Here is a 13,897-nt window from a genome sequence, read left to right as displayed (position 1 = left end):
ATAAAATTGTATTCTGTGGACAAGCTATCTCTGAAAATTGATACAGTTTTGCAATATACTGCCGAGACACTTTAGCCTTGTTCAGATGTCCATTTTTGAATTTCAAAAGAGACTTATTAGATTTAAAATGGAAAGCTGAATGATTTCTCACATGGCACTAATAGGGTAATGTGTCTGCAGATATAGGGTAAACTCTGACTTACTAAGAATGCATGTGCTAGACATTTGGTTTAATTTTCTAATAATTCCATGCAAGTTGTGCACATAGTAAGCTCTCATGTCATTTTTTTTTTTCTTTTTTTTTTATTAGATTCACAACAGTTGCTGACATTAGGGGTGCTCCGATCAGGATTTTTGAGGCCGATCACCGATCGCAGAAAGCAGTATCTGCCGATCCAATCACTTATTAAAGCCTTCTTTTTATCATGTAGAATTACTTATAGAGATGATCCAATAAAGATTTTTAGACATTTATTGAATTAGGGTGACAGGTGACTCTTGTGAGAGGATTTTTTTTAAAAAAATTTTCATTTGAGGGGTGGAGGGGGCCATTAAAAAAAAATATATATATATATTTCTTTCACTTAAATGTTTGATCATGCACTGTATTTTTGCAATCGTGCAAGCCTGGTTTTGTGGGCTGTATGTGAGGTTCACACATACTCTGTTTGCAGTGTGTATATAGTCCATGTTTGGTACAGAAGCAACATGCATGAGCCTGCTCCTGATCCATTACCACAAACACAACATTTAACCATTATTTTGATTTTAAATCCAAACATTGTTACTTAAATGCTTTTTCAACATTGCGATACTTTTTTTTTTTTTTTACAAACTACAGTATAACAAGCTTTCATGAATCATTCAATGCTTTTTACCTTTGCATTTACTTTTAGATTTATTAAGTTGCTAAAGCATTTACATTTATTCATTTATCAGACGCTTTTATCCAAAGCGACTTAAGAATGAGAACAGCGGAAGCAATCAAAAACAACAAAAAGAGCAATGATATATAAGTGCTATAACAAGCCTCAGTTAGCTTAACACAGTACACGTAGCTATAGTAACAAAAGCAATTTCATGTGCATCACACTCTTATTTTAATGCAGTTGTTAAGATTGGGGTTATTTCAGCAAACAGTTTCATACATTTTAACAGCGTTGAGTTAAACAGTGATGCGCACACATTTTAGACACTTTTTAATGTTTTTACTCAGCTCGCTTATAGTGCAGACATGCTGTAATTTGAAGCCATTTGCATTTTGAGAGAAAAAGAGCACGTGGTGATTCATTCATGCTTTTTGAAATTCTATCTCGCAGAAACTTTTTCAAATTGCTTTATCAGTTATTTTATTAACTCTCTGAAGTCGATTAACGCGTATACGCATTACGAGGCATTTTCTCCTCATAACCCGAAAATAACTTAAATTACACTTTCAGTTTTGATCGTACAGATAAGAGCAATATATCGATCGAATCTATAAAGGGTCTACTTTTTTTGCATACAGACATAATAACAACAAAACTTTGTGCATTTATAAAATAAAGATAACAAACAAGGTGTGCTGTCTGCAGCCTTTGTCTGCGCTGATCTTCATTTACAAACACGTCATTAAAATGAACTGTAACTCCATGAATACTCAACGAAGAGACATAAGAGATATCTATAGAAAGCTTGACATGTCTACTTTGAAATTAAACAAGTGCCACCGAAAACAAATATTCCGTGATAAAGTAATCCATATGAAAATAACGCGTGTCTGTTTTTCAGGTCTCCCTTCATTATCTTCTAATGTGACCACGCCCCCGCGCTTAACGCGCTATTCAGATTCAAACTGAAGCGCGCGGCTTGAATACGCCCACACAGAAGAAAAAGCAGCGAGACTGTTCTTCAAGTTTTTTATTTTTATTTTACTGTTTGCTTCGCGATGAGAGGAATAAGACATAATTCACCCCGAAAAGATGTGATGTGGTTGAGGATTTGAGAAATGGATTTCCTCAGAAAAAAAAAGAATTAAGCACTTTATTCAGCAAGTCTCTTTTTATTTATTTATATACTTGTACTAGTTTTCACATAACTTGTAAACATTTTACTAGTTAGACTTTTTCCAAACTATAATTCCTGATTAAATGTATAATCAAATGAAATATGTAGTTTCAGTAACAATATACAATACTATACAATTCAAAAGCTTGATGTAAATAATATAAATGTAACAAAGAAATGTAACTGTAACAAATGTAACACAATGCTGTTCTTTCAATTTATCCCCCTAAAAAAACTGAAAAAAATATTCTCAGCTCTTTTCAATATTATTAATAATAATAATAACAATAAGTGTTTTTTTTTTTTTTTTGTAGAACATCTGATTGTTCAAAGTATTTCTGAAGGATTGTGTGACTGGAGTAATGATGCAAAAAATTCAGTTTGAAAGTCAGCTTTGATTGTTCCTAATAAACTGTTTAACTGCACTCCCAAGTGGATATTAAATTATGTTGTGGGATAATTAAATATATGCTAAATAAACTACAAACATAAAACTATATAGATTTATTTAGTCCTCACCTTCTTTCTTGTAACTCCTCCCTCTCAGTGACACAAGCTGACTGAAAGGGTCATTATGTCTCAGGTCTTTGTCTTCTCAGGTGTAAATCACAATGATATTCATGATAGTTGATGCCTTCTCGCATATGACTTTTACCAACAAAAAGTGTCTTAGAAAATTTAAATCAATATATTTTTTTTTCTTTAAGTGAGTAAATAAAATGATTTTCACATAATTTAGAAAGAAAAATTCTAGGCTACAAGCTCCAGTTCTCAAAAGTCAGGGGAACCGATGTTCTGTATGTGTTTTATGGCCTCATTCAAGTGATTTAACATTTTTAGTTTTTCACTAACCACACATAAAGGTTTTTTGTTTTCTCAAAAACACAATCATGTACATACATCCTGCAAACATATTATTATAGCCCAGTTTGTGCTGATTACAGTGATATTAGACTTTACCCATTTAGATGTTTATAAGAAACATAAAAAAGCACAAATATCAGGGCATGACAAAACTTCTCCAGGCCCCAAAAATACCCTTAGACTCCAGAGGGTTAAGAAAATATGAATTGTACCTCACCTAAAGCATTGTAATTATTTCACCCATGCTGGGCAGAGACTGAGCCGCTGGATTTCATGCAAACCTCTCATGGCAGGCCCTTCATCAGCTTGAGATCGGCTTTTTAGTTAACACTGATCAATGTTCCCAAAACGATTATCAGCCGATTGGGATCGTGATATGAACTAGGGCTGTCACTTTTGTGAAAAAAAAACATTTTAGATTTTTAAGACATAAGTGTTCATTGAATCGATCGTAAAATCGATTTTCCATGTCTAAAAAAAAACGTTTCTTTTATCAACATCAAATAACGGACGAATGCAAAGAGAGTGCTGGAAATGCACAAGTCAGCAATATTTCTTATTTATTGGCATGAAGTTTCATGCAGAACAGCAAGAGGAGTGTAACATTCTCGAAAAAATGTATATGCAGACGGGACGGCTGCCATAACAAAAGAAAAACATCACTGCAGGCTTCAACCCGGCTGCATTTATGATTTAGGCACTGCAAAAACCTCCAAGATTATTTTAAATAATGATTCAATCCATTTCAAACAACTGTTCAAAAAAATGTAACTTTAAATGGACTTGAGTTTTTTTATTAAACGTAACAGACACTTAGGCCAGGCTCCAATATGCACTAGGCAGGCATATTGAAATGCACAAAAAGTTACAAATTTATTGTACAGGAAAACAAGTCGATCAACATTTTCGGGGTCCAGAGCAGAGCGTTTTTTATTCACTGTATGTCCAGCTGTTGAGAAGACGTGCTCCGACCGCACTGATGTCCCAGGGACACTCAGATACAGCTGCGCAAGGTCTGTCAGCTTGCAATGGTCCTTTTCATGACTCAGAATCTCCTGTAACTAGATGCGCAAATGAGGCAAATTTGTGTCTACCACGCCGTGAGACCTCCAGACGCACGTAAACGCGTCTATACATTGACTTAACATTAAAATCATTCGCGCCAGATGCTCTATTCGCGTTTGGTGTGAATACAGGGAGGTCGCTTTCGATGTCACTGGGTCTTGTAGGCGCGTAAAATTGCTGATATTTTATATCTAGCTTTCCCAATGCATATTGCACTTTCGGATTTCTTTATTTTCTTTTTCTGCTTGTTTGTGAGTTTTGTTACATCTATATTTTTTAATTGTTTAATTCTTTTAAAATTAATAGTGTACATATTTGGTTAAAATCGATTCCCTATTTTCATTTTCAAAACTTTTTTTGGTTGGACCGATCGATTGTGCAATCGATTTTTAAACTAATAGCGACAGCACTAATATGGACAATTGGAGAACCCTGAGCTAACATGAATAAATTTGTTGAAATCTAGATTCATTTTAAATTAAGGAGCTCATGCCCATAGTTAGTAATTAGCATAATACATGCACAAACTATCTTCTGTACAGCCATTCATCACTCTCTTCAGGCACATTGCTCTCTAAAGATGTGGTTTTGCGCTGAGAGAATGCACCAAGGTCTTTGGGTAAACACAAAACAACTTTTATAGAAGTCTAGACTACATGTGATCAGCTATATTTTTATGCAGCACCTGTCACAGCAATGATCTTTTTTTTTTTTTTTTTTGTTAAAAAGACCTGTTTTTGGGGTCACTTAGTTATTGTTACCTATGCATATAGACTTTTTTTCCTCAACACAACCCATGTTTCTAATGCCACCACAAGTGATTTCTATATTGTCTGTTTGTTGGTTAGTTTCTCTATTTTACAATCTGCAAACTTATTGATAAATCAATTTTTGTGTGCAACCTTTACACAGGTTTTATACACAAATATGTGCACACACACACTGCTACAGTTAATAAGACCCATTCTTAATCATATCATGTATATCCCTCCATCTTCACTAATCCACCTGTTTTGCTCGCAGCAGGCCTGTGCTCCCTGAAAACATTTGCTGAAAAAGAAAAAAATCCTTCCAAAAACGAGTGTCTCGAAGCCTAGTATTAACTGTGTGGATAAATTTAGCCATTAGATTGATGCTGTTAGACAAAAGAAGGCTTTATCTGTGTCCCTCATTTGCATGAATTACATTTCCCACTGTTGGCTTGCTGTAAAGATAGCAACATTTTCCTTGTGCAAAAACTGTTCCCTTTGTTCCTCAAGTCTTCATTTATGTAAATTTGGCTTGAACAATGACTCATAAGTAACAGTTAAATAGCTGTGTAGAGACAAATGTAGACCAATACTTGAATATAGAACAACTTTCATTTTAAAGATACACTATTAGAGTTAAAAATGTTTTATCAGGTAAATAAAAAATTTACTTCACTAAATTAACTGACTGTGTATATATACTGTAGTATTGCTGGTGTAGCCTAACTTAAGAAGGAATATTCACATACAAATGAACGAACCTTACTACATTACCTTACACCAACAAAGTAATTTTAGATCAGTAGAAACTGCTCCAACATCTGCACGTTTTCAGTTTTACGATAAAGCATGATGAATGTAATTTAAAAGACAGCATAATCATGAAGTAGCTGCTGACTGAAACCACCCTTACCAACATTATTTCCACTCAGCCGCAATATTGCCTGCACATTGATATGCATAGTTATTTAAACACCATCTGACATTACTGCCTACAGAGAGAGAGATGTATGTTCAGCCCGGCTTCATTATCAGCGCAGGGAAGAGTGACTGTTGAGCAGTTTTTGCTGTAGCGGCAAATTGGAGGCTTTTCCATTTACTGGAAATATTACTGGGTTGGGATTTTTTTTTATGCCTTCAGGACTGGGAGTGATCACATTTCTCCACACCCCACCCCCATCTTTGTGTCTCAGTAGCCAGTATAATATTTAAATTAGCTATGAACGGCATGCTGGCATCAGTATCAAATTACTTTTCCACTGTCTGACTCAACCAGGTTACAGCATTTGTTCATACAAGTTCACAGGGATGGAGCGAGATTTGATTTAGGCAGGGCATCAAGGTGTGTTTGTGTGTGTGTGTGTGTGTGTCAATGCTTGTGTGTTGTTACGTTTTTAGGCCGTTATATGCTATCCAAACCCCTCTGCAAACAGTTATGATTAACATGGTCTCTCCTTCCGTTGTTTGAACCATGTTGGTTTCCTCACACATTTACACACATGCAAAGTGCACACTTTTCAAAGACACAGCTAATTGTTGACATCCTAAAATATATAGTGTGAAATATATAGTGTATTTAAATGGAATGTAATATAGATAGATTTTACAGCATGTTATGTTATTGTGCACAAGAAAATTATCTATGTTAGATGACATGCCATAATGATACGAAACTATGCTTCCAACCACAGGTTTTTAGGTCCACATTCTGAGATCAATCCCGGGATGTGTTTGTGTCAGTGGAATTTGATTTAGTGATAATATTTTAGCCAGGCTGATGATCTGGCCAGTATTTCACCAATTCATTTTTTTTTTCTCTCTTTGGCCATGAATTATGTGGCCATATTGTGCAAAATAAATGTTTATCTCACTATTCTTACATTTTATGATAAAAGTGCATATCAAAAACTTGCAAAATAAAAGTGTTGTCTCTTGCACATTTCATGTCACCACTTCAGTGGTGCTAAAAGAATATACAAATTTCCCCAAAACAGATGAACGCACATTTAGATGGTTTAAACCTAACCAACAGCAAAAGCAAATGTGGGGTAAAAATACATTTGCAAAGTGAAATTTTGCACCAGGTGAGCTACAAAGCAAGAATTGTCAATATGTCTTACATATTGAGCTGGTTATGTGATGCACTATGGTGAAATTGTTTTGAGGTCACTACATAGTATTGTCTAACGAACCATGTAAAAAATAATCCTTCATTAATCAATAATGTATCTTTGCAATCATAATTTGTGTAAAAGGAATAAAAGTTGTTTTACTGTCACTATTATTATTTCAGCTAAAAACTGCATTGAATTGGAGTTTTGCAAAAATGTATGTAGAGGCAGGCTTTTATAGTAATGCAAAATTAGGTTATCAGCCACTGTATAACCAATACTAGATTTTTTCCTTGTTTTTTTTGTTTTTTTGCTGGCAAGTGATTAACCAAATAGCACGCTTCTCTGCACAGTCTGAGCTATCATTCATCATTCACACACAGTGCAGGATAGATAACATGCAAATGTAATACTCAACCATAAGTGGGAGAAATACTGATGCTTGCTAAAATGATACAACACAGAACATTTTATGCAACATCAGTCAAACTTTCTATGCTTTTACAAACTCTTTGCCACCTCCTTACTGAATACTGAAACAGTATTGGAACTCTCCAGTATCTTTCTTCATGTCCCTTTCATCTAAACAGGCAATTATTTCCCAAGTTGTGTACAATTATAAATACAACACAACTGAACAATATTCTCTGTGTATCTCTCAATATCCCAAACATTAGCCAGTGAAGAACTGTGTCCCATTTTAAGAGAAGACCCCAGTAACAGCCATGTGTGTCACTACCTTTCACAGTCCCTCGCTAGATTAAATAAGACATTTTTATAAAATATTCACATGGTGACACAGATTACTGCCACCAACCAGAAGTAGCTTATTAAGACAGAGATGAACCTGATGTTTCTTGTCAGTATGCCAACCACATTTGAGATGGTTTGATAATACTAGCATGTTCATTTTGGCAAGGGGCTGCAAAGAAACCGTGCCCTCTATTCAATGGAAATCCTCCTGACAGAGCTACAAGTGACCTGAAAATAGATTTTCTGATTAAGCTTTAATGAGCTCAGAAACTCTGGATCACTTTGAAAGTGACTCCTGGAGGGAGGAGAAGAAATGGCTCTCAGCACAAACTGTGAAAAGGCTTGGAGGTATCACACGCGTGACATTGCTCTTGTTGAAAACGAACACAACAGCAGATTAATGTTGTAAAGTAACATCGCACCATTGGGGTGCGCTAGGAATTGTGCTTTTGGCCACGCTAATATTAGACAAGAATCGTTTAGCTTTAGAACAATGGAAATTAGTGACTATAAACCATTTCACAGTAGGCCACTAAAAAAATTATGCTGTTGGTTTAAAGATTAAGTGCTGAAGCTTTTCGTTATTTTTCTCATTTCCGTTTCAGAGTAAACACAATTGCAATTTTATATCTCCCAAATGCAAAATAATAATCGGATTAAGTGAAAAAAAAGTGAAAGTGATGTGACATTCAGCCAAGTATGGTGACCCATATTCAGAATTTGTGCTCTACATTTAACCCATCCGAAGTGCACACACACAGCAGTGAACACACACACACACACTGTGAACACACACCCAGAGCAGTGTTAATTTATGCTGCGGCGCCCGGGGACCAGTTGGGGGTTTGATGCTTTGCTCAAGGACACCTAAGTCATGGTATTGCCGGCCCAAGATTCGAACCCACAACCCTAGGGTTAAGAGTCAAACTCTTTAACCACTAGGCCACGACTTCCCCAACAAAATAGCTCAATTGAACAGTGGTGTGTTTCCCATACGCCGACTGTTTCCTGAACACAGTCGCATCTCTGTTGTTTGAACCACATGAGTTCAACAATTTAGCCATTTATAATGATGTCACACAAATGTGGTCCAATAATAACTTCTGCTAATTAACTGATTCAAGATTCCTGAGATGCTGCTGTATTGAACATGGCACCTGATGATTAATTTACTATGTTTTGTTCCATGTCGTTTTGCTTTATTTGATGTTTGATTCATTGCGGTTTCCTCTTACATGTATGTCATACTCCGGGGTTCCGGATGAACTAAAATGTATTGATTAAAATCTATATATATTTAAATCGAATGGAAGATAAATATTGTACTGTATGTTAGATTTCTTATTGTGCCCCAGAGCTAACAAGAAACTATGCTTCTAACCACAAGTGGAGAGTTGTAGTTCATAACATGTAAGTTTGCGATGCTGTTTGCGAATGTTCATTTGAACTATAGTTTCCGGAAACAACGGATCGTTGAACTATGTTGGTAATGATGGTACTTGCGACCATAGTCTACTTGTCTAACAATGCTTTTGGGAAACACACCCCGGAACAGTTCCTCGCATGTGTAAACGTACCTGGCAATAAAGCTCATTCTGATTCTGAAAAGTCTCACTCATAAATCTGACTGCGCTAAATACAATTTTTGTTTCAATCCAATTGAAAGGGGTGGCACAGATCAGAAATATGCCATCAAGTAAGTAAATATTAGGGATGCACCGGTTGACCGGCCAAAAATCAGAACTGGCCGGTTTTTGCTTAAAATACGCGATCGGCAATCGGTTTTTGGTCTTTAGGCCGATTTTTCCGGAAGTGCGGCCGCGTGCACAGACTACATTGTAATCGTTCGCTATGTCATTTGTGTGGAAGTATTTCGAAATCTGTGCGCAGGACACGGGCAGCCGATCAGCACTGGAAATGCAGAGCTTCATGTCTGAGGCACAGATAGCAGCAGGAAGCGATCAGCCGTTGGTGTACTGGTGCACAAATAAGAGTCCCTTTTCTGCGCGCACTAAAGCTGCGCGAGCTTACTGTTACCGGTCCGAGCCCTGAACACGAGTAGACCATGAAGAGATGATCAGATCAACTTCTCACGTGTTGGATGAGAAACGAAACGGACTAAACTGTGACAAAACTGATTTTTTTTTTTTTTTTTGTAAAGTGGAACTTGCATACACGTTTGAAAAGCCAGAAGTAAACGACAGTTGATTATTTTTATTTTACTTTAAAATTACATCGACTTAATTTGATTTAAAAATCACCTGCTGTAGCACACTGAGAAAAAGTTTCATTCATCCAATTAAAAAAATTTAGGGTAATGATTCACATCTAGATTTTTTTACTTGAGAGAATAGTTTTTTTTTTTTCATTGGCTCAAGTGAAAAAAATCTAGATGTGAATCATTACCCTATTTTTTTTTTATTGGATGAATGAAAACACTTTGCAGCTTTGTTTTATTCGCACCAACATTATTTGATTTTAACATTTTTGAATAATCTATTTATATAGCATACTTTTATTTAGTCTGTAAATAAAGACACTGGTAAAGACCTTTTTTTATTTAAAACCAAATTTAAAAACTAAAATACTGAATGCTGATCAAGAAACATCTTATTGAATGTGTGTTGATTGTGTTGTTTGGATTGTAGAACTATGCAGTTATTGCCTTTAATTTCACATGGTTACAGTTAAAGGGGGGGTGAAATGCTATTTCATGCATACTGAGTTTTTTACACTGTTAAAGAGTTGGATTCCCATGCTAAACATGGACAAAGTTTAAAAAATTAAGTTGTACATTTGAAGGAGTATTTTTGTTCCCAAAATACTCCTTCCGGTTTGTCACAAGTTTCGGAAAGTTTTTTTCGAGTATGGCTCTGTGCGATCATGTGTTGGAACCGCAGGCGGTGAGTAAAACTGCTTCAAATATCTCTGCCTCCTTGTTAGTGCGTCCGCCTCCCATGCCAGAGACCCGGGTTCGAGCCCCGCTCGGAGCGAGTCGTTGCTGCTGCTGCTTTCATTCAGTTTCAGCCTCTGGATCTGATTTGGGATCATAAATAAATGGCTGAATCTGACTGTAAGCCATGGTTTGTTTTGGATGATGGGTTTTCCCTCAAGGTAATGTCACAGCTTCCACATGCTCTCATTGCAAAAGCCTATTCACGCTCGTGATTCTTTAGCTCCGCCCACACGTCACGCCTCCAGTCGGTCGTGTTTTTCCGGCAAAAATCGGTACAGACTATCTTTCTCTTATGAATATAATAAAACTAAAGACTTTTTGGATTTATGAAGGATGCAGTACTACTCTATATGTACTCAAGATTAACAGGATATTGAGTGAAAACGAGCATCCCCCCCCCCCCCTTAATCTTTAAATTTAAGGCCAGTTCTCTGTAGTTTCAATCCAATTCAAAAACAAAAGCTAAATGCTGATGTCTGTAATGTAGCTGTTAATTTCAGATTGTTGCAGTTATTGTTTTTAATAGCCAAAAGCCAGTTTGGCCTATAGAATACCAAATATACATCTTGTTTATGCACACTTTCCTTCTTTCTTGTTTGTTGCTTAAAGATAAAAAAAATAAATAAATCGGAAATCGGTATCGGCCATGAAAAATCATGATCGGTGCATCCCTAGTAAATATTGCCAATGTAAATGGACTATTTCAAAAAAGAAAAAAAAAAGTTTTAATGCGAAGTGCTGTGGTGCTTTTGTTTGTCTTAAGCCAGAAGTACACTTCAGTTTGGACATGAATGCTTAGTGTATGCATATAACCAAAAACATAACTTTTGAAGTATACTTCATTTGATAGCCAAAATTGACTCCTAAAAAATAATTTTTGAACTTCCATCATCCTGAAGCCAGTGTTATTTTTTATATGGTTAAACTATTGAAATAAGGTCTGTGGTTAACACAAGCTCAGAATATTTTCATGTTTTATTCAATGAAATAAAATACATCAGTAATACTTCACTTGTGATTTTTTATTTTTAGGTTTTTACGTGTCTTCAATAAAGTCAAGTGGCTAAACGGGACTACAGAGGTTGTCTAGGTCTAGGACATGAACAGTCATCAAGCTCTCTCACTAGTCACTTTCACAGCCTTGCTGTTTATAATCATGCTTTTGCAAACTATTCTTATTCAGGCTTTCCAGCTTTTCCAACTGAAAGAACTGTCGAATGCTTAAAGATGGTGACATTGATATCATGTTTGGCGTAGTTTGTAATTTGCCTACTTTTATCAAACAGCAGCAATACACCAGCTTACAGGCAAGACCCAATGTAATTTCCTTCGAAAATGTAAAAATCTATTTATTCCAAAATGTATTATACTGAATCCTCTTCAGTAATAACAACCAGATTCTTTCATTGTAAAGATGTTGGCTTTCGAACATTATCACAGTATACAGTATATGGCTACGAAATGGAATCTAAAAACCTGTCATGCAGCGAGCACCATGTGCATGTCGGCTGATAAAGCATTAGTAATCCACTGTGACCATTAATCGAAACATTTTATGACAGCTTTTCAAGTTTTTGCCGTGTTGCCACCATCCTCACTGAATTATAGCATGCCACAGAGGTTCTAGTTCGCCTCAGGATTAAGAAATTTACAATTTACAATAAGCCTCTGTGCTGACCCCAACACACCAAAATTGTTTAAACTAAATGTAATACAAAATTTGAAAAATTATTTTTTAAAAGGATAGTTGACCCAAAATAATTAAAAAAAAAATTCAACCATTAAGTTGTTCCAGACCTGTATGACCATTATGAACACACACACACACACACACACACACACACACACACATACAAATATATATATATATATATATATATATATATATATATATATATATATATATATATATATATATATATATATATATATATATATATACATACACACACACACACACACACACACACAGTATATGACCCTGGACCACAAAACCAGTCTTAAGTGTAAATTTTTCAAAATTGCTGAAAGCTGAAAGCATAATCGATGTGTACCAGCCTGCACGGTCATGAGACTGTATTCATGTTGCAATTTACTCTGACTCACACCATAAAAACGAATAAATAATAAATAAAAAACCTTAAACAAAATAAGTTCAAGAATAATAAGCTAAAACTGCAAAGTAAAACTAAAAGTAGGGCTAGTTAATTTACATCTGTGAATATTAAACAGCCTATCTTAAATACAGTGTTTTTCTTTCATTTTCCTCAACTGCAGCCATCAAATATAACACATCGGCGAGGCAAATAGTATGCACGTACTTGAATAATGTATAACGAGTGGTTCCCTGCATTATTTTAGGGAAATGTTTTGTGATTACAGTATTGAGCTGCTGCAATGGAGCAGCTCTAATGAGCCTTAAAATGAACAGTGAAAGAAAAAAGCTTATACAATACATTTTAGCAGGTATAATTAAGTGTATATATAACTGAAGGAAATATCAGTTTGAAAAATTAAGGCAACTAACATGATTCTTCTTGTTATTATTTTGTCTCTGTACACAATATTTGTAAATAATGACAAATGTTGTGAAAACTCAGGTATCGGTATCTGTGAGTACAAAAGAAAATGAAAGTTACGCTATCGGACTCGTTCTCAAAAAAGTGGTATCAGTGCATCCCTAATAAAACCCCAAGCTATGACCCAGCATTGGGCATTTCATTTCAACTCTAAAACACAACAAAAAGAGGTGTACGATTCAAAACATAGTTAAAACACCTCTTGCAAAATATCCCTTAGCAATACATAAAAAATCCTTCAGAGAAATAAACCTAACCCAACCTCACACACACACACTTTAGGAAACACCTAAAACACCACAGAAACAACAGCAATGTGCTAAAAACCACCCATAACCACATTTTCCTTTAATTGTGGATTAAATGTTTTTAAATGTTGAAAACACTGCATTTAGTTCAAACGTAAGTGTATTCTTTTTTCCCATTGTATGATTTCCATAAGTTTCCAATGCTAAAGAGTACTTATTTTTCAAACAGATTTAGCAAATTTTATTACTTTAGTGATCTAAAAAAAAAAAAGTGCAGAATGTGAAACATTTCTTTATCATTTTACATCTTTGTTCACAGTTTATCATTTCTCAGATATCTTCAAACTGCAGCTACTAGACCATCGACTGTATTTAAAGAGACGACTGCGGCCTGTTTGACAAACAGACCCAATATCTTTGTGTGTAAGAGTGTGTATGCTCTTCTGCTCTTTAATCTATTCTCCAGACCCTTCAGGCATATTATAATCCACTCCTGTGAGAATATGAAACCCTTTCAAATTCAACC

The 13,897-nt window shown here is 35.4% G+C and overlaps 1 protein-coding gene across 1 annotated transcript in view; it reads right to left on the bottom strand.

The window, feature by feature from the left end:
* The window catches only part of maml2 (mastermind like transcriptional coactivator 2), a 75,414-nt gene that overhangs the window by 30,059 nt on the left and 31,458 nt on the right, over positions 1-13,897 (bottom strand). The gene's annotated exons all lie outside the window — the stretch shown is intronic.

The sequence above is a fragment of the Carassius auratus genome, chromosome 15 (genome assembly GCF_003368295.1).
Source record: "Carassius auratus strain Wakin chromosome 15, ASM336829v1, whole genome shotgun sequence".
Lineage (NCBI taxonomy): Eukaryota > Metazoa > Chordata > Actinopteri > Cypriniformes > Cyprinidae > Carassius > Carassius auratus.
Note: the sequence above shows the minus strand (reverse complement) of the source record. Positions and strands in the feature narration are given on the sequence as shown.